A 25,796-nucleotide genomic window follows, 5' to 3' on the forward strand; every position below is an offset into this window, starting at 1 on the left:
GGCAATCTCTTTATGGCATATTCTTACAACTATGAAGAAAATAGTAGTAATTTTGGCAAAGTTATGAGTCTATTTTTGGGGGTTAAATTTTCCAACCTATGGGATATTCAAAATTTGATTGTGGAGGGAGATTCTGAGCTAATTATTGAAGCTCTAAAAGGAAGAAATAGAGTTAGCTAGAATATATCCCAAATAATTAAAGATCGTCATAATTTTATATCGAGACTTCGGGATACATGTCTATTCAGCATATTCATTGTGAAGGCAATGGTGTAGCAAATGCATTTTCAGTGAAGGTATATGAAACTCTGGACACATGCACCTAGGAAAATGTAAATGAGCTTCCAACTCACATTTAGGAATTAATCAATAAAGATGCCAAATGTTGATGAGATCTTTTACTAATTCTACTTATATGGCTTTTTGGATGGTAATTATTACTTGGGGCAGCTTGCTAAAAGGTGACCATATAAGTATTAATTTAGATAACACCATGATTGGATAGTGAAAAGGTGATAAAGTTGTCCAAAAACTTGCCTATATTCATACACCATTTTTTTTCAATATTTTAGTGAGATTTTGTTAGAAAGGAAAGGATGAAGATTTTTTAAATTAAAGGTAATCACATCAAAAATAAAGAAAGTGGGGTTTTAGATGAGGTGGAAAGTACCAAAGATAATAATGGGTTTTTGTGGATTGACCATGTTGAGTGGCTTTATTTCTTGATGCCATTGTATTTGGGTATTCGTCATTTTATTTTCTTAACTTCAAATTTTTTGGGTGCTCTCTCTAGTTTTTTTAGTCTTCATCCGATCCTATGTCAGATATCTCAAAAGATTTTACTGAGGATCTAGTGAGAGTGGGGATATGGGTGGGAACCTTGTTCATATTGAGCCGCGTACTATTGAAAACTAGAAAGAGGTGACATGGACGTATCTAAGAGAGAGGTTTGGTGCCATTTATGCAGTGTATTGAAGGATATGATGAAGTGATGTCTATGTAGTTTGTGAACTCTTGGTAATAGGAGAGTGGTTGTGAATGGGATCTCATTGAGATCAATTAAGATGTCATAGCTAAGGTTGGTGGTTTCTCCTTGAAGGGAACAAAATGGAGGAAACAAACCTATGTCACTAATGAAATGAGTCTCAATCTTCTATTATGACCTATAGAAAGCCTGGTGTAGAATCGTGGTCGGTTTGTCAAAATGGAGCTTCTAGATCCCTGGAAGGATGTATGCTATGCTATTATGCGACATCTCAAACTTGAGGGTAGATTTCATAAATTTTCTACTACTACCATTTCCTCATATTAAATCATTTTTGGAATCATGACCACATATCCTTCCTATTTTTTCTTCTACATTCTATGGAAGACAATGTCTTTAAGGTTAGGGAGAAGATTAAAAAAGGGAAACCCTACACTATCCTTTACCAGGCCTTTATGTGTAAATTGTAGGATTTTCAAAAGAACCTTTACCTCATCCATACTATAAATGTGCAAGTGGTTCTTCCTAATTTGGCTCTTTCTACCTCTACCACATGAATCTCTTCTGAGGTGTTGTCCACTGTGGAAACCAAAACCACGAAACCCACCCTCTTGAAGCAAATCAAAATGGAGAAGGATATCCAGATTGTGAACTTAGATGTTGAAATTGAAGGTGGAAGGAGGTGATCCTTGAGAAATAAGAAGAGGGTCAATGTTGTCCTTGGACCTAAGCTAGAAAACCCCCTAGCTATGAATCCATTGATAGTGGTAAGCACAAACCACCTTAGAAAAATAGAAGAGAAAGAGCTCTCAGAGGAAATATGTTAGAGAAGAGGAAGAAGAAACTATTAGTGAGGGAAAGGGCGAGGATAGTAGTTAATTGAGTCGTCTTCTATCTCATGTCTTTGATACTCATAAGAACAATACCCTTGATATGTCGAGGGTGATAAGGAGGAGACTCTCACCTCCCCCAGCATCCTACCGAAAAAGGTGATCAAGCCCCTGAGAGAGACACTCCACAATCCCCACCTACTAGTGTTCAAAATGAGGATTTGGGGCTCACTAAAAGAAACCTTAAAAGATTGGAGGAAAGGCAGTAGATCTTGGAGTAGAAGTTTGATGAGGTCACTAGGTTTGTTATGAGGGTAATGCATTTGGTGGCCTCCACCCTTCACCTTTTGCATGCGCAAAAAGAGGGTCTGACTTCTGCAGCAGGAGTTGACACTACGGGTTCTCTTTACAAGTTCTTGGCAAATTATTAGTTCCAACTACTACTAGATAAACCAGAAGGGAGGGAGAAGGACAAGGTGAATTAGTTCCCCCTTTAGTTTAAGTTTAAGTTTTTGTTATGCTTACTGTTACAACACTCAGTCTATGAGGGTTATGTTAATGATGCTTTTATGACCTCATGTTTATTATAATGTTTGTATATTTGGTGTTGTATACAATCTGTAGAACTTGCTTTCTCATAGTTGGGAAACTTCAGTGTGGGGTTTTTTGAAATGGAAAAGTGGGGTTGGTTACTTATGGTTTTCCCTTATTGTTAGCTATTCTGTAGTTTCTTGTTATTCGAGTCAGCCCTCATTTTTGGTTGATTTCAATTTCAAAAACATTGCAAAGTACGTAGGTGAATTTCCTTAAGTAATCAATTATATTTTCTCCCATTTCTAAATTATTCCTCAGTTATCATAAATTGGAAAGGAGGTATAGAAAAACATAGCTATATGAATGATAGTGCTTTTGAAGATTATAGACATTGTTAAAAATGTTTTCAAATACTAACTAAACATCTGGATAATGTTAAGAAGAAGAAAATGAATAATAAGTCCTTTCAATATGACCCATATCAATACTAATGGTGGGAAAACGAAAAATTTCATAATAGTATATATGGTGTTCAACTTTTTTTAAGCATATAGATATGAAAAAGGACTCCAATGGTTTTCTCTCAATATTTCAGAAGAGGGAGTACAACATAGGAAACCTTGTCTACCTAACTGAAGAAAGATTTTTCATAAAAGAAGTTTTGTTGAGTTTTTCATATATATATATATATATATATATATATATATATAAGTGGTGCACTATCATTAAGAAGGAAAATGAAAGCTTAACCATTACTCGTCAATTAGGGCTATCATATTTTCACAATCCACAAGAATTCTATGTTTTTTTTTGCGGGTTTGAATATGTGCAAGAATTTTAGCATCAGCATTTCAATTTGCATTCCATCATTTGAGCTATTGATGTTTTTTTCTTCTTCATTTGTTTGGTGAGAGATGCATTTTGATCTCACTTGTAGACATTCAAGATGAATTACGAAAACTAAATTGTTGTGTCTCCTTAGTTTGTGGAACATGAGGTTTCCTAAATGAAAAAAATAGTATAGAATTTGAAAATATATTTAAGAATGGTAAACTAATTTGTCAAACATGTAAAATTTGCTTGAAGAATTTAGAGTAAACTATATATGTTAAATGTATTTTTTGCAAAAATTTATTTGAAAATAAAAATAAAAATATTGATGTTATACAATTAATTTTTCAATCAAACTATGTTAAAAGATATATATATATATATATATATATATATGCAAATCAATGTAGATATGCATTAAAAATGAATATAGAAATGTGTGTGTGTGTGTGTGTGCCTATATATATATATATATATATATATATATATATATATATATATATATATATATATATATATATATATATATATATATATATATATATATATATCCAAGAACAAATACATTCAAATTTGTAATGATTAATTTAAGAATTTTTTTTTCAAAATTATTTTGAAATTTAATTATTAAATTCAAAAATTAAAAATTAAAAAAATCATTATTTATTTATTTATTTCAAAAAAAAAAATTACTTATTTTTTAATAAATGGGTTTTAATATTAATGATTTTACTTTTACAAGTCTAGTTAAATTACTGATTGGATATAATTTATTACATGTTTATTAGTTTGAGAATAATTAGAAGTTTATATATATATATATATATATATATATATATATATATATATATATATATATATATATATATATAAGTGAAGTTGTAGTGGAGTTCACTAAATAATCATCTAGTTATGGTTATTTGATATTATATGAAGAATTATAAATAATTAATTAAAATTATAATGTAATTGGAGTTATCTGTAATTACACTATGAAAAAGGAAAATTAAATATTAAATTTAAAATTTATTATTAGATAACAAGAGAGTATATGGTTCAAGATAGTTTTATATTTTAAATTATAGATTTATTTTGGATTATTCAAGAATTAAGAAGAATGATATATTTAAAACTTTATTTATTATTGTTAGGGTATGTACACAAATACGGGGGACTTAAAAGTTGCCACTTTTTGAATTTCACCCATCCAAGACATAGTACATATAAACTATATTGCATATAATGCACTATGCTTTATATTACTCAAACCATAGGATTGGGGAAGAAAAAAATTAGGGCATATGCAATATGTTTTTTCACAGTGTGTACACACTATTTTTCTCATAGTGCGTAGACACTATAATGCATACATAAAATTTTAAAATAGCATTAAAATGTTATTTTTTCATATTTTTACATGTGTATGCACTATAGTGCATGCGCACGATGGAAGGCAATTAAGATTACCATTCCTAAGGGTTGTATTTGTCATGGATATCCAATCCAAAGGCTTGGATGTCTTAAACTAGTCTAAGACATGATTTTCAATAAATTTACAAAATAAAATGTATATTTAGTTGTGGCATTCATCAAGTTTACTTGCAGTTATATAATGAGATAATCGAGTTACATGAGATCATGCATCTCTTTGTTAACTATCTAACCATATAACTTTTTTATATTCAAATTATGTTAAGTCTTTCAGTATTAATTTGTTTTGCAATGAATGTCCATTTTTTGCCAAAAATCAACATGTAGTATTCTATGGATAGATTTTTGTTCTTTTGTTATTTGTTACAACAAGTTACATTTTTAGAAACTAGAGTCCATTCTACACACTTTTTTATTAAAAATGACTTCTGATTAGTCTTCAATGATTTCAAGGATTGCCTAAAAAAAATTCACATTTTCGAGATGACGACACTTAAAAAATTCATAATAAATCAAATATAGAGTTTAAAAGTACAAAAAAATCTAGGGTAAACTACAGAGTGTTAGCTAACTTTTGACAAGAGTTATTTAAGTTTTCAAAAAAAAAAAAGATTTTACAAGGAGTAGACCTATTGCTATGTTATAAATTTACAAAAAAAAAAAGGACCATTTTGTGTGCTCCCCATTTTTCAAGCCCTTAAACTCCACCATTGAACAATAAAGTTAGTAGTTTAGAAACTAGATTGAAAGGGATGTTGCTTTTGTTCTTGTCATATCTTCAAATATTGAGCAGAACTATCTTTCATTTCTTGTTAAAGTTCGAATTTTTCATATTTCATAAAAAAGTGGCAACTTATACCCATTTTATCACACTATGTCAAAAGAAATTATAAGCTGCAACTTATACAATGTTAGGTAACTTGATTTTATCGATATTCAACCACACAAAAACCTGGTGGAGAGCACACAAGAAAAGTAATCCATTTTTCGATATGCTTGTTTGAAAACATGTCTCAAACCTATCTGAAGCCACCAAGCCTTTGAGTTGGATCTCTAAGGCAAATGCAATCCTTGGGCTTGTTATATCATTAAAAAGTGTGCTCGTACAATAGTGCTAGCACACTATAGCGCGAGCACACTATTAAAATATAGTAGTTTAACTAGCACACACATGCTATAGTGGGCACACACTATAGTGCGTACTCTTGCAACAATAAATAAAGACTAGAAAACCCATTTAAACAGGACAGAGTCATGTCAATTTGAGCACTGGGATCATATACATAAAATATAGCGTTTAAGTATACATAAAATATAAAATATACACTAAAATATAAATTTTAGGGCATACTCATGCAAATTTGGGCGCTCTCTCTCTCTCTCTCTCTCTCTCTCTCTCTCTCTCTCTCTCTCTCTCTCTCTCTCTCTCTCTCTCTCTCTCACACACACACACACACACACACACACACCCCTTGTCCTTAGACATATCATATGGTCAAATGGGTATAAGGGATCATAAGATATCTTGTGACCCCTTTTGACCCATTCATGGCATTATATATGTGCTAAGGGGTCCTTGGACCCCTTTAAAGAAACATTATTCAATTGAATGGGTCAACAGGGGTCATAGGGTAGCCTATGACTACTTTTGACCCATTTGACATGTAGTATGTTTGTTAACGGGTCCCTCAGCCCCTCAAGACACACATTATGTGATTGAATGGGTCAAAAAGGTTTGTAGAGTATTCTATGACCATTTTTACCCATTGTAACGTTAAGATGTGCGTTAAGGGGTTCTTAGATTGTTTCAAACACACATTATGTTGTCAAATGGGTCAAAAGGGGCCATAGGGTACCCTATGGCACCTTTTGACATGTTTGAACAATTATATATGTATCAAGGGGTACTTAGACACCTTAAGATAAAAAATATTTGATTGAATGGATCAAAGGAGTGATAGAGTACCCTAAGACCCCTTTTGACCCTTTGAAACCATTATATCTATGCTAAGGGGTCCTTATACTCTCTTTTAGCCAATTTGATCATATTATATGTGCTATGGGTCCTCAAACCCTTCAGACACACATTATGTTATCCAATGGGTCAAAAGGGATCATAGGGTACCCTATGACCCCTTTTGACCATTTTCAAATACTTTATAGGGTGAAAGTACAAAGTTGTGTCACCCTCTGTGATATTGAAGAGGGTTATGACTAAAATGCTTACGGTCGTACCTATTTTGGCTATACCAATTTCAGCTAGAGATGTGTGGTAGTTTTGTGTGCCTATGAGGCCTGTAACATTTCAGCTGAAAGGGTTTCGGTTGAAACACCACAGTTTTATAAAACTGTCGAAAACACTTTGCGACTACCATTTTCACTATAGCGGTTTCGAATTTCTTGGAGAGCGGTCTAGGTGTTTTAGCCGTAACGGGTTAGTGGCTTTTTTTCCTTTTTTTAAATTTTTTTAAAGTGTTTTTTTATTAGTAAATGTTAATGGTAGTAAAATTAATTGTTTTTTGCATGTTTTATGAGTGAATTATTTAGATTTGATAATTTTTTAATATATTTAAACTGGTTTTTAGATTTGTAAGTAAATTATTTAAAACATAAGCAAGAATGTAGTCAAACATTAGGTAAAAATGTAGAAAAACATTAGTTTAAAATGTAGAAAAACATTAGGTGAAAATGTTAAAAAATATTAGTTAAAAAATGTAGAAAAACATTAGGTAAAAATGTAAAAAAAATTAGTTAAACAAGAGACGCGAAGCGTCATAGTTGCTCCCTATACCAACAATCCCAGTCCTCCTAATGCAAGTGTTAATTAACAAGCTAACACGAATATGAATGCTCATTTAATTCAGATGGATAGCTAATAGCCCTCATTTTATTCAGGTGGATAGCTAACAAGCTTTCATTAAATGATATCCGTGCAAATTTAGTTTCTCAGACTTTGATTTTTTAAGGTTTTTTTCTAATTTCTGATTGGAAAAAATATTTTGCTTCTTGCCTTTATTGTTTGAAGCCAATGAAATCTTAGATAGATAGTATTTTAATTGTTTGAAAAATATGTGAAAAATAATAGACTTTGTAATAAACTATTGAACTGAAAAAATATTGAAATCTTATTGGACAATTTAATAATGTATAAGCATCTTAACAAATGCATAAGTATTCCTGCCATGGGCAAGAACTAAAAATGCAGAAAAATATTAGGTAAAAATGTAGGAAAACATTAGCTAAAATGTACTACCCTGTAGTTAAATCAAAATCTAATTTAGTCAAGAATTTTATTTTTTTTATCGCATATACATGTGTACACATAATTATAATTTAATCAAGAAAATTTATTTTTTAAATTATCACATATACATGTACATTTACGAATATTTGTTTTTCACATTTGCATGAGCACGTTAAAATACATTAGATATGGTCTATAAGATAATTTGTTTTAAAAAATGCATACATTACATGATTGAATAGCACCATACATTTAATGTTGTGTATTTATATGTACGTGTGTTTCAAATTAAATTTAACTTTTATTATTTTAATTTATACACTTGTATGTTTGTGTGTGTGTGTGTGTGTGTGTGCACGCGCTCGTGCGCGCGTGCGGGTATGTGCAGATCTCTAGATATTTATCAGTCTTGTAGCTTCACACTCATATCCTCATACATTATATACATATATACATTATGGCATCTAGTTTTGGGAATGGTGGTCCTGCATCCTTAGGGGATGCTAGTGTCCATAGAGGGGATCAGAGTGCTAAGTCTAGCACAGCACGCAAATCGACATCCTCCATTGAGGATAGAGAGCAGTTATTTAGAGATACACTTGCCAGATTATCTCCTGCTATAGGGATTTTGGACTCCTCACTTTCCTCTTCTACCACCCTCCCTAATAGGGAGAAGATCATAGTGATGCGAGAGGAGCTATTTCGTATGATTCAAACCATTCAATCATACAACCCTTTTGATGATATTAGTATTGAGACATTTTATTCTTCTCTATCTCACAATGTCACTAGCACTATGAAGTATAGATAGGTTGACACTAAGGTCTCCATTTTCATGGTGAAGACCATGTTTTCATTTTATATAAATAGAGCTAGAGTTAGAGGCTACTTTGCGACGAAGTGTACTGATGAGCTCGTCGCACCATTCATGTATCCTTGCTGGTTGGCTACTCATCATAGTTGGCCATAGAAGGATGAATTCCCTTTGTATTTCTGCAAACAATTGTTTGTAGAATTTCATTTACACCACAATGTTGATTACACAGATTATCCAGGTCATGTTGGGCAGGGTTTGGGGAGACTTTCAGACAGATTCAGACCCACAAACACTCCTGCACCCATTAACAAACGGACAACAGTGGGTCCAAACCTTTTGGTTATGCTGAGAGGTCCAGAGATGGTTGTTGCAAGCCAGAGTGTTCCTGATGACACAATCAGGACACAGATGTATTCGAGCATTGCCACCATCGCCATACAGTTGCAGGAGATTTCTTCTGATCGGTGTGGTAGATATATGTTACGGTCTCGAGGTACCAATGCAACTGCATCATCTAGCGCAGGTGTTGATGATGCATATGGGGTAGTAGACATACCTTCTCCACTAGAGGTTTCTGCAGTCTCATATTTGGATGCATTGCATCATTTGGGATCCTGTTTAGTATCTGATCTTTTGGATTCATATCGAGCATTATCTATAGTCACAGAGATTCCACTTCATGACATCAGCTCTCAGATTAGTCATATTATGTCACGTACAACAAGATCAAAGGGTTCACAGAGTCAGGAGGAAATTCCTGCACCTTCTACTGCTACACAAGCCCCTACATCACCAACCCCAGCTACTCAGGACCCTACAGCACACCCCCCCCCCCCCCCCCCACCAACTCAGGATTTCACTACTAGACAACCTAATCTATTTACCTCTATGCTTTCAAATGACACTATCGACTTGGACACTGATAATGTTTTACCATTGCATGATTCAGATATCAGTCAAATTGGCAGAGCATTACATGATGCTACGGTAAATATGTCTATATGTTTAAATTTATTTTAATTATGGTAAATATGTCTATATGTTTAAATTTATATTTATGTGTGTGTTTGTGTATGTGTCATAGGGTCTGAGTGATAGTATGTTACATTTTGGTGATCTCCAAACACGAACAAATCCTACATATCTTGAGTCTCAGGTATGAACATTACAATTTAAATATATATTTGATTTATATGTATGGTATAATTTGTCTAAACATAATTTGACACTATCATTTGACACAGGGTTCAGATGCAACTGATAGACCCTTTTGGGGACATCCAGGATCAGGAGGGGATGTAGCCGATTAGATCATGGCCTTTTATTTTATACATGTTATTTTGGAGACATTTCATATAGTAGTTTGGGTTTACATGTTTATATGGACACTTTGATGTTTTATATGTTATTTCCAGATACATGTTTATATGGAAACTTTGATGTTTTATTTATGTTATTTGGAGACATTTGATACATGATATTTTTATACATTTTCTATGGGTACATTATTCTCCAGATGTATTTTATTATATATATGTACATGTCTCAAATGTTATTTCATAGATGTATATGTACATATGTTCATGTTGAATGTGCATGCATATTTTCAATATTCATATTTTTATTAATGTTTATGTACATGTTACTGGTCTTTTAATGTCTTAATATTTTGTGTTTATGTATGTGTTATTCATGTTTTTGTATATGTTATTCATCTTAATGCCTTATTCATGTTTTCAATATTCAAGTTTACATGTATATGTTATTCATCTTAATGTCTTAATCTAAGTGTAATTTACTATATTTAACGACATGTCTTAAGGGGAGATCCTAAATTATACATAAGAATGTAGATTAATTTAATGTATTGTTTATTTCATAGATGTAGGTATATATGTTCATGTTAAAAGTAGACATGTATTTTTTCAATATTCACATTTTTATGTATATGTTATTGATTTTAATGTCTTTATCTAAGTGTAATTGACTATATTTAATGACATGTCTTAAGGGAAGATCCTAAATTATACATAAGAATGTAGATTAAAATCTTATTAAACTGTGTGGTGCTACATTTTCCTAATACATTTTGACAAACATTAAAACTTATATAATAACTTTGATTTATCTCCCCTGTTTCTTCTACAAAGCTCTCCATGTATTGTTGTTTCTTCTAATCCTTTGCACAACAACCAAAGATATCTCTGAGTTTAATTGAGTCTTCTCAATAATCAATGGGTTTTGCTATGTTGCAACAATCACCCATTACTATCACCATCTCTCATGTATGTTTTCAATATTCGCATTTTTATGTATATGTTATTGATTTTAATGTCTTTCTCTAAGTGTAATTGACTATATTTAATGACATGTCTTAACGGGAGATCCTAAATTATACATAAGAATGTAGATTAATGTATATTTTATTTCATAGATGTATGTAAATATGTTCATGTTAAATGTACACATCTATGTTTTCAATATTCATGTTTATGTATATGTTATTGTTTTTAATGCCTTAATCTAAGTATAATTAAATATATTTAATGACATGTCTTAAGGGGAGATCCTAAATTAAATATTTTATAAGAATGTAGATTAATGCATAGGTAAGAATATAACATATACATGTACATAAGAACATATAAAGAGTATAACCTAAAGAATGCATGTTACAACATTCAATTAATAAAAGTTAATACATATAAGAACATAAAGATTATATACAAACATAAAGAACATGTATCATATAAGAACAGAAAGATTATATACATAAATACATAAGAGCATTAACAATCAATAAGAAAACATAAACAATGTATATAAATACATACAAATTTACTAAAAGGGTTGTCTTAAGGAGAGGTCTTGGTGCTAAGGGGATGTCCTAATAGGTGGTCTTAAGGGGAGGTTAGGTAATAGGTAGTCCTAAGGGGAGGTCTTAAGAGGTTCTCTTTAGGAGAGGTCCTAAGAGGTTGTCTTAAATGAGATATCTATGTCTAATTTAAATAAAAATAACAAAACATGTCTAATTTTGCATATCCACTTGATAAATGATCCAATGTATACAAATTTATAAAACAAATGTCCTGTCAACATTAAATGTGAAAGTATAATCTAGCTATATAGACATAGCTAAACTAAAGCTCCAAAATAAGTACATAGGTAAACTAGAGCTCCACAAACATTGTATTGTTAGGATCCTCTCTAGTTTTTATTATCTCTAGAAGTTTTTCATGTTCTTCAATAGACAGTTTCCACTTTTGATTTCCACAACGTCCTCTTCTTTATATTGCTTCAAATTGTAACTTTGTTGCTATAACATGGATACTGTAATGTAAAACTTTTCCTCCAGGCTTGTATTCAATAAATTCAATACCACTATCAATTACCCTTGTTTTTTGATAGTATGTTCCTTCAATAACAACTGATCCAATTGGATATGATTGTCCATCAGCAGCTATAGTTCCTTCTAGCAACTTGTGTTTTTCTTTTGTGCATCTTAAAAGATAATAGTCCACATTTTCTGCATTATCTGGTAAGGCTTGAACTACAAAAATATCTCCTGCATGTATATAAAAATAGATAAATATAAATTAATTTTAAAATGAATATACATGTATATTAATTTATATGTGTATGTGTGTGTGTGTGTGTGTGTGTGTGTGTGTGCATACAAACCTGCCATAACTAAATCAGAAATGCGCTCATAATCAGCTAAATATACAAGATCATGAATGTCAATGTCAATGATAGCATCTTCAAAAGGAGGCTTTCTAACTATCTCCTTCAAATTCCAATGTGAAACATATCCATTCACAATATTTTCACATACACTCATTGGATTGTCCTTAATGCAGTCATCACAAAAACATGTTTTCTCTCTTACTTTAATTACTGGGGGTTTATGGTTTCCTGTAGTCATCGCTTGATGTAAACTTCTAATACCAGGAATCATTTAACAATTGTAAGGATTAGATCGATCTATATCTGTTACAAATACAAAAAGTAATTGTCATATTGCAAAATAAATATTTAATAAAAAAACTCAAGAATTTGAAAAATAAACTAAAAATAAATATAACTTCGTTCACCTTTCACTTCCCAAAAGTAACACTTATTGTATTCAGTATCTCGAGTAGCAAAATGAACTTTGCACCATTCAACAATTTGATTTGCACTCTCTATCCTATTCCATGTATGTACATACAACATGCATATATATAATTTAAAATATATGCACTACTAGTATTAAACATGCACATTAAATGCATATTTACCTGCAAGTTCATGTTGTCAAAGCGCATGCTTTATACATGCTCATGCTCCATCATGCTCCCCTTTTTCATGTCCACTTTCAAAAAAATTCCATAAAAACCTAACATTGGTTCTAGCATGTTGGATTGCTAACCAATTAAATGCTTTTGCAGATTTGAATTGTCCTGTGAACATGAAACATGATAAGTAGAAACATTTATCTGTCTACATGTATCAAATCAAAATAGGCATGTCCAAATAAATATAAGTTAAAATAAAGTTAAATAAATGTGTAAGTTTGTGTATACTAACCTGCACATCCATTAGACCAAATCCAGTGCACATTTATTCCACAATTTCTAAGATCTTCAGAGAACATTGCAAAACAATGAGCCACATAACTCCTATCATGAACTCTATCATCACTAATATAGAAATGAATCTCTTTGATGATGATGTGTTCATTTTCATCCAACCTTTCTATCTCATCCACCTCAAATTGTGCATGTCTATAGGTCACTTGCACAAACATTGCAACTTGTTCAGAATGATAATATTGCCCTTGAAGCTCTGTTTGAGGTGCAAATGTATAATTCTCAGAAAAATCTACAACTGAAACTATACAACCAGGTGGAAAATAATTTTTGGAATCATGAAATTGTTTAGCTTGCAATCATGCACCATGACAATGTTGGATATGTGGATATATCAATGGACGGAACTTGGTCATAAACTTATCATAACGCAATTCACTCTCCTTCAATACAATTTTTTTGGATTCATCTCCTGTCTTATTTTGGTATGTTTCATATTCATATCTCATCCATGACACTGGTGTCGATTCATTAATATTCTCAATTTGCATTTCAGAAAATTTGTGTAAATCTCCACAATCTTTAGACTAATTTTTGATGCATTGCACTTTGAACTCATCTGAATCTTCTAATTTATCACATAATATGGAATTCACAAATTGTGTTGCACTGCTAGGGATGACCAAATTAGGATCAAGTATTGCCATAAATTTTTTATATGATTGCAAGTGTAGACCAAATTCAACATGGTTTCAACAACAAGAAGTTTCACACATCTTACTCATGTGTACAAAGGAAGGACACAAACTCTCAAACATTCTCTGACATATTTTGACATTTGAAAATTCTTTCTTGAATGTTTGAAATAATTCACTTTGAGTTATATCTATGAAATTTTTTGGATGTTCAATTTTGGCCCCTGTCTCTTGATCTTTAATTTGTATAGTATCATGTCTGTTGGAAGAAACACAAGAATGTGTGGTCCAAAATTCAATAACTTGTCTTTTCACATCTTTAGAAATTATGTCTTTTCGAGGAACTCTACAAATATTGACCCAATTATTGTCAATGTTATCATCTAGCATATTTCTCCTCTTGATGTATCTCTGAACAGTTCTTCTAGACATATGTGGTATATCAAAAATTGCACATACCTATTTTCTATGTGTCAATTTTTTACTAGATATAGTAGTCATCAATGCTCTACGTGCATTACTCAAATCACCTCCTCAAGTTGTGTTGTCAATTTTGTTATAAGCATTTTGCAAGTTTTCAACTATTGCTTTATTAATACTATGTGCATGATTTTTCCTATTATCAAGACCCAACAACTCCAAAACATGTCTCATATATTTTCTCCTAAATAACTTGACAAATAATTGTGCCTGTTCAAATATACTTTTATCTTTGAAATATTCATCACACATGTTCTGACAATGCTTTCTAATAGTGTTATCATTTATCATATCTTTAGATGGAATTTAGTTTAAAAGTAGTTCCTCATCCAAATTCATCAAATTTGTTATGCCTTCTAATTTGTTTCTATCAGTAGAACTGCCAATTTCTTCTTCATTGCTTTCATTCTCTTCATGAATCTCATCCTATTCAGAAATTTCAGTAAGTTGGTTTTGGTTACATTTTGTATGACCTTTCATTTTGTCATCTCTTATTCTATCATATTTCCTTGATCTTTTCCTTTTACTGCCCATTAAATACTTTAATCTACAGAAACAAAAAATTTAATTTAGATTTTGAACAATAAACACTAGCTAATGCTTCAATTTAGAATACATAAAAATAAAAATAAGTAGATGGGAAAAAACACCTTTAAAATATTCGATCCTTTGCAATTATGGTTAAATTTGCAAAATAGTTGCTGAAAATGGCTTAAAAAATCGTTGTCTTTTGAAAATGCTCTTCTATTTTTCATTATTTTCCATATTTATTAAAAAAAAGAAAACACAAATCTTATTTTATACATGAAACAACCAAACTAACCGCTAGCAATTTGATGGGTCGACAGGGGTTTCAGCCGAAACCCTTTCGGCCATAACTTTCTATGTGGTAGCCACATAAGCAAAATTAAGAACTTCTGCAAACATCTCACTTTGAAGGCCAATTTGACCTACTAAATTGAAGTTTTTTTTGAAAACTAAAAATATACTTTGGTAGGTCTCGGAGTCAAGATTATGATCATATAACTTTTTTATTATTTTGATTATGGATAATATGTTATAATTTGAAAATATTACAAGTAGGTATTTTAAGATTCAAGAAGATGTCTATTCAAAAATAGGAAAAAAATAGTAAATCATGTTCAAAAATTATTATTTTTTAATGTTGCACTAGAGGAGAGTCTTCTTCAAGAATATGTAATTTGTTTTTTAAAAATATGTAAATTTGATGGAAAAAGTTTGACGGGAGGGAAAAAAAAAAGTCAATTTCTGATAACTTTGACTTTGACCAGTTGTAACTTGAAAAATATTAGCCGAATTTTAATTTTTCTTTTTTGGTGCACTAGGTATACATGTCAACTCTAACATATTCCATAATCAGACCAAAATATGAACATTTTCATATATTTGTTTGACAGGAAAAAACTCTATATTTTCAACATTTTTAAAAAATAAAAAAATAGAGTTTAAAAAATAAAAAATAAATAAAATTTTCACTTCATTTTTAAAAAAAAAAATTACAAATATAAACTTCATCCAATTTTACACATTTCATTAGTTTACATCATCTTCAAATTCTAAACACAAATGCCACTTTTATGTCATTAAAGTTGAAGAGTTTAAATTCTGATATCACTTTTCCTTTATAAAAAGTGACACAGATTTGTGCTTTTACCCTATAATTATCAAGGGCTCTAATCACCCCTTTAGACACACATAATGCAATCAAATTGGTCAGAATGGGTCACAAGGTACCCTATACCCCTTTTGACCTATTTGAACCATTATATGTGTTATAAGGGGGTCCTTAAACCACTCAAGAAAGACAATATACAATCAAATGGGCCAAAAGGGATCATAGGGTACCATATAACTCCTTTTGACCCATTTGAACCATTGTATATGTACTTAGGGGTCCTTAGGCCCTTAAGACACACATTATGCAGTTGAATATGTCAAAAGGGGTCACAAAGTACCCTATGACACCTTTTGATCCATTTGAACCATTATATGTGTGCTAAGGGGTTCTTAAATCCCTTGAGACACACATTATGTGATCAAATAAGCCAAAAGGGTCAGAGGATAGTTTGAACCATTATATGTGTAAGGGGTCCTTAAGCCCCTTAAGATACATATTATATGATTGAATGGATTAAAAGGGATAACAGGGTACCTGAAGACACCATTTGACCCATTCAACCCATTATATGTGTGCTAAGGGAACTTTGGACCCCTTAAGACACAAATCATGTGATCGAATGGGTCATAGTGTACCCTATGGCCCCTTTTAAACATTTCAATTGTATTATGTGTGCTAAGGGGTCCTTAGACCTGTTAGGACACACATTATGTGATTGAATGGGTCAAAAGAGGCTATAGAAAACACTATGACCCCTTTTGACCCATTCAATCATATTATATGTGCTAAGGGGTCCTCAGATCACTTAAGGGGTACATTATATGATCTAATGGCTCAAAACAGGTCATAATATACCTTATGACCTCTTTTAACCCATTCAAATGATTATATATGTGTTGAGGGGTCTTTGGACACCTTAAATCATACATTATGCCTTTGAATGGGTTTAAAGGGGTCATAGGGTATCCTATGACTCCTTTTGACCCATTCAAATCATTGTATGTCTAATAATGTGTTCTTAGATACTTAAAACACATTATACTATCAAGTGGGTCAAATGGCTCATAGGGTATCCTATGACCTCTTTTGACTCATTAGATCCATTATACGTGTGTTAAGGGGACATTATGTGATCAAATGGGTCAAAAGTCATGGTAGGGTACCCTAAGACACATTTTGACCCATTCAATCACATTATGTGTGCTAAGGGATCCTCAAACCCCTTACGACACACATTATATGATCCAATGGATCAAAAAGGGTCCTAGGGTACCATATGACCCAATCAAACCATTATATGTGTGCTAAGGGGTCCTCAAACCACTTAAGACCAATTCAAACCATTATATGTTTGATAAAGGGTCCTCAAACCACTTAAGACATATTATGTGATGGAATGGGTCAAAAGGGGTTGTATGGTACCATATGACCCAATCAAACCATTATATGTGTGCTAAGGGCTCTGTAGACCCCTTTGGGAAACATTCTGCAATAAAGTGGGTCAAAAGGGGTCATAGGGTTCCCTATGACTTCATTTGACCCACTAGATCCAATATATTTGTGCTAAGGGGCTTGAAGACCCCTAAAGACATACATTGTGTGATTAGATGTGTAAAAAGTGGTCATAAGTTCCCTTATGACCCCTTTGAACGCATTCAAATGATTATATGTGTGCTAGTGGGTTCACAGACCCCTTAAGACACATATTATGTGATATCAAATGTGTTAAAAGGGGTTATAGAGTACCCTACAACCCCTTTTAAGCAATTCTATCACATTATGTGTGCTAAGGGGTCCTCCAAGGCACACGTTTGTGATCAAATAGGTCGAAAGTAGTCGCAGGATACCATATAACCCATTTTGACCCAATCAAACCATTATATATATGTGGCAAGGGCTCCTTACACTCCTTAAAACCCATAGTATGAGATCGAATGGGTCAAAAGGGGTTATAGGGTACTCTATTTTACTTTTTACGCATTGGATCCATCATATGTGCATTAAGGGGTCTAGAGACCCCTTAAGACACACATTATGCAATCAAATGGGTCAAAAGGGATTGTAGGATAACCTATAACTCCTTTTGACACATTCAAACCATTATGTGTGTGCTATGGGGTACTTAGACCACTTATAACAAACATTACTTGAAAATCTAGAATAATTTTTTTACATAGAAATATACTATGTTGAAAATTTACACAGTGCACTAACGCTATAGCGTGCTAGCACTATTTTTTTGAAAAAAATCAAGTCTATGGTTCACACTATCTGAACCATAGTGCAATCATGCAATACCGCAATCACACTATTGCGCGATTGCACTATGTTTGGATTGGAAAAAAAAAGTGACATATTTTTGGTACCACAACTTCGTGCACTTACCCTTGTGATTTTTATATGAACATTTTGCAACCAAACTAAACTCTAACAAATACTTGTATCATTTATACATCTCGTATTGAGCTTTTGAGTTTTGTCTATTAAGTGCATTTAATGCTTTATTTGGTGGTGTTCATATGAGAAACTTAGTTGGCCATTTAGGAATGCACACTACAGGCTTGTGAGGTAGATTTTTATGGTGAGTTGTTATTATTACTTTAGTTATTTGTTAATTTGAGGCTTATGTGTATGGTGTATGCTTTTGAGAGCATTTATATGACATTTGAGGTTTGAGAACCAGTTTGAATTAGTTGCCTTTCATGGAAACGAAATTGATTATCATTATTTTTGTGTTTTATGAGACATATTTGTGATTTGTGAACTTAGGGTATGTTGTATTGGTACATTCTAAGGAGTGGCTTACAATAGGGATTTGGGGCTCAAAGTGGCTAGCATTAGGGTAATCTATCATAAGTTTGGTAACAAGTGATAACATTGTAATAATATTTAGGATAAAATATTAAAACTATAAATAGTGTTATTGCCTCACCAATGCCTTTAGTGCTTGTATAAGCTAAGGGTGAGAAAGGGATGATACCTAGTGAGAGGTATAACTAGTATTCAATCTTCATGAGATGATAATTTGGTTCTGCACGGGTCACATTGAGGATCTAGGGTCCAATGTGACTAGTCCAAGGTAATTCAACGCTTGAGGGTTTGGGGTCTAGTTAGAGACTAATCTAGGGTAACTCAAGTAGTTTGACCACATGATGACACAACCTAATATGTATCCTAAGTCTCCTCCATATATTTTGTATTTTCCTATGGTGGGGGTTGTATAGTTTTGGTGGTTGGTACTTATTGGTTGTTGTCATTTATTCATTGGTTATTATTCTTTTGATGACTAGAATTTGATTTAGAAGTTGATATTCATTTAGTGGTTGTTCTATTTTACCATTTGTACTTAATTTGGAGTTGGTATATGATTATTGAATTTGGTATGTGGTTTTGGTTTTGGTCTATTATTGTTTCGACATTCATTATCTTTTCTTTATCAACTGTTGTTCTACCCTTGAGGTAGAGAGAGCTTTTAGGATCACTTGTGTAGGAATGGTTTTTGAGATATGATATTTTTGTTTGGATCATATGTTATCTCCCTAGAAAGGTGGGAGTGGGCTTGATTAGGTCACCACAAGGTCGAGAGGTAGTGAATCTCTTACCATTAAGGTCCCCCACTAATTTGCATGGCTGTTGGATGGTCCATTTTTGTTCTTATCTCTTGAAGACTTTCTATTTAGATATTGTACCTATGTAACCATGTATCATATATTTGTATCTTGAGGTTCTTACGGGGCAATGTATTTGTATTTGGTTGATCATACATACTCCATGGCATGTGTAGTGTATGTTATGTATTTGGGTGTACCTCATTATATTGATTGTACTTATGTATTTATTATGAGAGTATGTATCTATTTTCTTTTATAGATGTGAACATTGAACATATGAATAAATCTAATTAATAATATTTAAACAATTGTGATTCAACGTTAAGGAACCCTTGAGAAATGGAAATTGGTATTCTATTGCTTATATGTATATGATGTGTATGTGTTATATTACTTCTGCATTGTGGTTATATTCAGTAAACTTAGTGTTATATTTAGGTTAATTTATCTTGGGATCCCTAGTTGGGTGTTACAATTATCTATGTTTTTATTTATCTCCTCTGCAATTTTTTTTAAGGAACTCGCCCAAAATATTTGAGATGCTCCATGTTTCATTTACATCATTTCAATGATTCTTGTAAAACCTTTTCATGCACAAGCTTTATGGGTCATCTATTAAGTATATAACCTCACCCAAATATTCATTTGAAAGCCTCTTGGCTTAAAACGTAGTTCTTAACACTTTCTTGATAGTCATATTCTCTCTTTCTTACTCTTTTTAGCTATGGAGTAGAGTTGTAGATTTTTATTATTATCCCTATTCCTACAAAAGATTAACAATGTTTTGGTGGAGTACCCTCCTTTATTAGATCAAAGGACCTTGATAAGACATTTGCACTACTAATACAAGGCCTTGAACTCTTTAATTGTACCTTCTATTTTTTTCCTTTAATGAGCAGGCCTATTCCTTTCACTTGTAGTAATCAATGAAGGTCATAAAAAAATGTTTTCTCCTAAATGGTGAGAGTTTACAAGTGGACACATAAATCTAATGACACTTACACAAATTGTGTTTTTTTTTTCTCCTCTCCTAGACTTTCCTAATAAATCTATCATTTAATTTTTTATTTTTCTCCTTGGGTAAAAAATTATAAGGCAATCACCCTTTAAATTTGGGATGCTCCATGTTTCATTTACATATTTTTAGTGCTTCTTGTAAAACCTTGTCGCACGCGGCCTTTTTTGAGATCTATTAAGCATACAACCTCACCCAATATTCATTTGGAAGTCGCTTGGCCCCTAAAACATAATTCTTACCATTTTCTTGATAGTCATATTCTCTCCTTATTCTTTAACAATGGAGTAGTGTTGCATATTTTTTCATAATATCCACATTCCTACAAAAAATGTAAAATGCTTGTAGGCATACCCTCCTCTATTTGATCTAAGGACATTGATAAGGCATCCACAATACTAATACAAGGCCTTAAGGGTACGTTTGGTAGCTTGAACTAGATAAAGATAGAATTGTCAAATTCCAATATTTGATAATTCTAGAAGATTTAAATCTAGAAAATGGTTACAAATATGGTTGAAACCATTTGGTTCACTTGGAATTCATAAATAGTAGATGCATTTTCTGCATTCAATTCCATATTTCTAAAATTGGGATACTACCTACACTAAGTATTTTCCAAAATAATAAAGAATCTCAATCAATACACAACAAGGTCATGCATATTCCACCATACAAAAAATATGTTCGTTCGTTCATTCATTCCTTCGTTCGTTCGTTCGTGCATTCGTTCATGCATGCGTGCGTGCGTTGTGAAAGACAAGAATAGATATTAACTTTCCCAACTTGAGCACTAAATACATATCAAGTACACCAAAATGTAGCCATGGAACCTTAGATAGTGTTCATTCGTTCGTTAGTTCGTGCGTGCATGTGTGCATGCATTGTGATCTATAAGACAAGAATAGATATTAACTTTCCCAACTTGAGCACTAAATACATATCAAGTACACCAAAATGCAGCATGGAACCTTAGATAGTGTATAGAATGGAAAAAATGATTTGATAGTAATAACGAGGAATTAAACCCAATTGATAAAATAGAAATTCCTATTTACACTTATGACAGTAAATCTCTACCCCAAATACATGGATACAGACAACACATAATTTAACATTGTCTTCTCTTTCTATAAATTTGTACATCAATCTAATCTCACACACAAGATTTTATTCAGTTTGTAAAGGGTGGGTAGATCAAACCAGTTGCAACACCTATTGAAGTTAGTCTTAACTTGTCTACTTTGGACGTGTCAAATCTTGTGAACCCCAATCGTTACAAGTGGTTGATTGGAAGCTTGATGTACTTAACAACCAACATCCAACTGTTATATATGTAGTGAGTTTGGTCTCTAGGTTCGTGTCAGAGCCTAAGGAAACACATTAGAATGCAACTAAAAGAATTCTCATATATGTAAAAGGGACATTGAGTTATGGTCTCAAATTTCAACATTCAGAGGATAGTTGATTGATTGGCTATACGGATCTAGATTGGGAAGGTTCTACAAATGATAGGAAATATACTTCTAGTTACACTTTTAGCCTTGGTTTTGTAGGATTCTCTTGGAATTCCGAGAAACAACCAATGGTATCACTTTCTACAACAGAGGTGGAACACAAAGCTACAACATCAACAACTTGTCAAGTTGTATGGCTGAGAAAACTATTAGAAGACTTGCACAAAATTCAGAATGAACTTATCTTGTTGTATTGTGACAACAAAAGTGCTATACAAATGACAAAGAATCCAATTTTTCATAGTAGAACCAAACATATTGAGATACAACATCACTATATCAAGGAATTGGTTTAAGAAGGTTTCATTGAAATTGTGTACTACAGTACAAAAGATCATTTTGCAGATATCTTCACAAAGGCTCTAGCTCGTGAAAGATTCTAGAAGCCCAAAGATCTACTTTATGTTCTTCCCAATGGTCATTATGAGGGAGAATGACAATAGTAATGCGCATTGGGTTTCCTTTCTTGACTCTACTATACCATATTAAATATATGGTTGTATGTATTTACTTTTCTAGTTGACAATTGCAACTCTTTAATATTGTATTTTGGTTGTTGGTACATATGGTTGAATTCCATAATGTCACCTACCATTTATATAATAGATGTCTTGCCTCTCATTTCTTCAAGGCAATTTGGGGCTTTTGTGATTCTATTTGTTTTGTGATCACCAGATCACCTATTCTTTAATCTAGTTGCCTTCAATTCTTGCTCCTTTTTTTGTTAAAGATAAGCACTCTCTAACTTTCATCAACAGTTTATATCATTTTTCACCAATTGTCCAAGAGTCGGAAGTTTCTAATCTATCTATAGAAAATCATAAATATCATCTATTTTTTGGCACTATGCTTAGTCTGGATCATGAAAAATGTTTTACACACCATTAAAACTATTTCATTTTTCTCCATTTTGATCTCTAACTAGACATTTTATCAATGAAGGCAAATAGGTTTTCATTTGCACTCATGATTGTTGCATCTACTATCAAAATACAAACTTTAGCATTGTCTTGCTAAATTACGTTATACATGGTAAATATTTCAATTATATGGAATCAACCACCTCATTAGTCATAATTTCATTTTCTTTTGACTAATTGCAATGTGTTTCTTGTATTCATTAGCAAAATTACCATACTTAGGAAAATAATAGTACTGAACAATATTTCTATCATGTCTCTTATTTGAGATATTATTGTTTTATCTCTGCAAATAGTTGTGAGTTGCTTGCTTTGTCTTGGTTGATAACATCTTTTTTTTTCCTCCTCCCATTAGAGTTTCATTTGGATTTTTACTTCCTCTCTGCCTACCACTCATATTGGCTTAAGCTTTGAAGAATACTCATGGGTTTAAAGTAAATTCATCAAATTACCAACAATTGTTTGTGAAATCTTTATTCTTGTATATCGCAATGAGTATGGGGTTAACTAAATAAGAATACTTTTAAGAGATTTTCAACAATCTTTTGATCTTAATATGTACACCCTAAATTTCAATTCAATTGTTAATATACAAACTCTTGTATGGAACTTTGAATTGAACTCAGCACATGATTCCAATCTCCCTTCTGAAAAATAACAATTTGACTTCATCCTATCAATCTATAAGTAAGAGTTTTGAAGAATTTCCATGTATTTTTTTATATTTAGTTGGAAATTGCTATTCTGAAAAGAACGACCTCTACCAAACTCCTTTTCATCTTAAAAGTTATGTCTGAAAAAATAGTATTATTCTAAGCTTTATGCATACATCTTTATATTATTATTTTCATGGTCATTACCCTTATCGTGCTATTTAAGCTCCAAAGTTGACATCTGCGAGAATGATTTGAACAGTATTAATGAGATGCATGAGTTTTCAATACATTTTAGATTTCACAACATAAGACTTAGTAAAAACAGCATCTCAATATCAGACAGGGACCGCAGCTATATTACCACAGACCTATGGCTTGTTCTTTTAATGTTAAACATTTTGTTCATTAAGCATCATGAGGGTGAAGAATAGATGTCACCACACGGCATAAGTATCAAATCGGAGAAATATCATTATACCCAAATTTGACAGTGGATTCTTTCGTTAGAATATGGAAAAATTTAGCCCTTTTAAATTAAGCTTTGCCTCATCTAGAAGCACAAATCTGAAAAAGACATAATAAAGCAAATTCGGATTCCATTAGTCTGGTCAATTCTGTCTTGTGTCTATTTGGACCTGGAATTAATGCGCCTTAAAGTATTTAACCCACCATTACCGTAATTGAATCCAGCTCAATAATGGGTTCCAGCACAAAAGCATAGGGGTGTATACATTCGATGCTCTGCTTTATTCTCATGTGTGGTAAAGAAAAAGAAATCCATCTATTCTAACAAAAGATAAGGGCCGAAAGACTAAAAGCAGATAATATATTGCTTTTCTGATCAATAAATTTGAGTGCAAATTAAAACCTTTCAAACTTGCAGAGGCGTGATCATCTTTATGATTTGTGTTACAAAATCTTTAGTCCTTATGCTCTTGGTGTCGAGCGTTGGAGAGGAAGAGGCATGGTGGGGGTAGTTGAATTGGTGGCATATGTGACATGGGATATATGGAAGGCCAAGCCGAGAAGAGCCCTTCTCCCTCTCAAGCATAATAAGTTGCTTCGAACCTCAGATGATCCGAGTGACAGCATATGAGGCAGACACAAAAATGAGGAATTGAAGTAACTCATTGGCAAGCAAGTGTCAATCGATTCTTTCAATTTGTGTTTGTCCGATGAACTTCTAAATGAACTTCTCAACTGAATATATCACATATCATCTTTGTTTTCTATTTATTCAATTGATATTTTTTATTGTATTGCACATCATTTTTATTTTAAAAATTTATAAGATTTTTTTTTAATATATTTTTTAAGAGTATACATATCCTTGTCAGTGCTATTCTAAATGATAGAGCCTTGAGGCTTACCTGCAATAACAAAGACTCTTTTACTTATCCAACCAGTGTTTTTTTCTTTAAGACTACTTCAAGGAGAGTTAAAGTGTGAAGGCCAACAGTCATGTTTGTCTTTCAGTTATGAGTTGCATAAAATCTCTGTGACATAAGCATATCTAACATTTTTCATTAATTGCTCTAAAATTTCTGATTCATAGGCCTATTAATATAAACTATGATCAAGCGTACGAAGCTTGGGTCCTAGCAAGCATACGAGGCTGAGTACCAAGAAGGCTATTGAAGTAGCGTCAGGTTTGATTGCAAAAGACTCAATTGAAGAAGTTGCTATTATTGGAAAGAATTTGGCTAGAGCAGCTAAGGAGTTGGTTTAGTAGGTTACTTTCTTTTTTTGTCTTTTTCGGCTCAACTTCAAGGTTTGTGGTCCTAGTCTTTGGTTCTGGTTTCTGGCCCTAGTTATGCTGGTAACTGGTAGCTGTTTCCCTTTGGGGATTTTGATTTGGTCGTAATTGTATCTATTTTCAAGTTTCAGGTATGTTGGAACTATAGACACATCTTTTATGAATGATTGATTTGTATGGGATTGCAGGTCCCCGCAAAACCTGTTTTTAGTTAATTCAATATATATATATAGATAAACTATGATCTATAAAACAAGATGGATT

At 32.3% G+C, this 25,796-nt stretch overlaps 1 protein-coding gene and 1 long non-coding RNA gene across 7 annotated transcripts in view; one reads left to right on the forward strand and one right to left on the reverse strand.

Annotated features, from left to right (window-relative positions):
- Window positions 1-11,687: 11,687 nt before the first annotated feature.
- LOC149531042 (ankyrin repeat domain-containing protein 2A-like) overlaps window positions 11,688-25,796 on the reverse strand; it is a 146,354-nt gene continuing 132,245 nt past the window's right edge. For 3 of the 6 annotated variants that reach the window (XR_016358541.1, XM_089809152.1, XM_089809151.1), the window contains one exon: window positions 23,766-24,014. The gene's annotated coding sequence lies outside the window, so the exon portion shown is untranslated. Of the gene's footprint in view, window positions 12,238-23,623; window positions 24,015-25,796 lie in introns of those variants that run through there. The other 3 variants (XR_016358542.1, XM_089809147.1, XM_089809146.1) reach the window with 2 other exon arrangements.
- On the forward strand, window positions 24,127-25,770 carry LOC149531043 (uncharacterized). The gene is made up of 2 exons (XR_016358959.1): window positions 24,127-24,913; window positions 25,332-25,770. It is a non-coding gene; the product is annotated as an uncharacterized LOC149531043 (long non-coding RNA).

The sequence above is a fragment of the Cupressus sempervirens genome, chromosome 11 (assembly GCF_028749045.1).
Source record: "Cupressus sempervirens isolate cs-2001-9-10 chromosome 11, ASM2874904v1, whole genome shotgun sequence".
Classification (NCBI taxonomy): Eukaryota; Viridiplantae; Streptophyta; class Pinopsida; order Cupressales; family Cupressaceae; genus Cupressus; species Cupressus sempervirens.